Genomic DNA, 1,277 nt, shown 5'->3' with positions numbered 1-1,277 from the left:
TATCTAAATATATTATTTTTTTATTAAGATACGATTAAATATAATAGACACATATATCGAATAAATATCAATAAATATCGTATTTAATACGTGAATATGACAATTTAGCAAAATATCTACGTTTCATAGACTTCCATAGATTATATGATGTATGTTAGCCATGGATTTGAAAAAAAAAAAAAAAAACATAAGGGTTGTAAATTTTAAAATACATGAATGAAAATATGTCACTACATTATGATGTATTTCATTAAGAAAAAATGTTTACATAAATACATGAGTAAAAGAATAATGATAATGAGGGCGTATGATGGTGTAGGGTTCATCATATAGTATTGTGAATTCGAGAAATAATTAAACCCTAGCTAGCAATAATCAAACCCTGCAAAAAAAGTCTCATCTCTTTGGTTGGTGTATAGTATTTAGGGTTAACTACAAATTCAATATTCGAAAGACTCAATCATCAACAAAATTTTTTTAAAAGATGTTATCAATAAAACAACCCCTAAATGATTTGAAAATACGATACACAAGACTAATAAATATTATATTTTTTATAAATAACAAATAAATTTTTGGTTTTTAACAAACGACTTATCCATTAGATCTATCTGTTATTTCTGACTCTGAAAAATTCAACTTTTGACTCCTATGCTACTTTGGAAAGCTATATTAATTTATAATAACTTTTTCAACATCAAAAGTCCTGTTAATTATTCTTTAGATGCTAATGAGTCAAAAGATGATTTTTAATAGAATTTTAGAAATCGTCTATTGTTCCGTCTTAAATTCATAAGTTTGTAAAAATTTAGATTTTTTGGAATTTGAACTAAAACACAATTTAATTTCTATTCTTATTCGTTTTGATTTTTTTTATATTTTATTTGAATCTAAACAAAGATATTTTCTTATTAATATTTATATTTTAACTTAAAATAAGAAATGTCAATAAGTTGTACAAATAGTAATCAAATATATATATATACTGCACAAATAGTAAATCGAAGGGTTAGGTACTTTTTTCGTACCTAAGGTCTAGGGTGAAAAACAAATTTGTCCCCGACCTTTTTTTTATTAAAATCATCCTTAACATTACAAAACGTTATAAAATCATTCTTTTGTCCATAAACAACATTTTTCAGACAACTTTATCCTTAAACAAAAATAAAAAATATTAAAAAAAATAAACCACCTCACCCCACCCCTTACCCCCACTCCTCCCACCTAAGACAGAAAAACTAAAAAAAGAAAACAAAAGACACAGAACAAAAGAAGAG

This window comes from Arachis ipaensis, chromosome B02, assembly GCF_000816755.2.
Source record: "Arachis ipaensis cultivar K30076 chromosome B02, Araip1.1, whole genome shotgun sequence".
Lineage (NCBI taxonomy): Eukaryota > Viridiplantae > Streptophyta > Magnoliopsida > Fabales > Fabaceae > Arachis > Arachis ipaensis.
The sequence above is the reverse complement of the archived record's forward strand: the minus strand, read 5'-3'. Positions refer to the sequence as shown.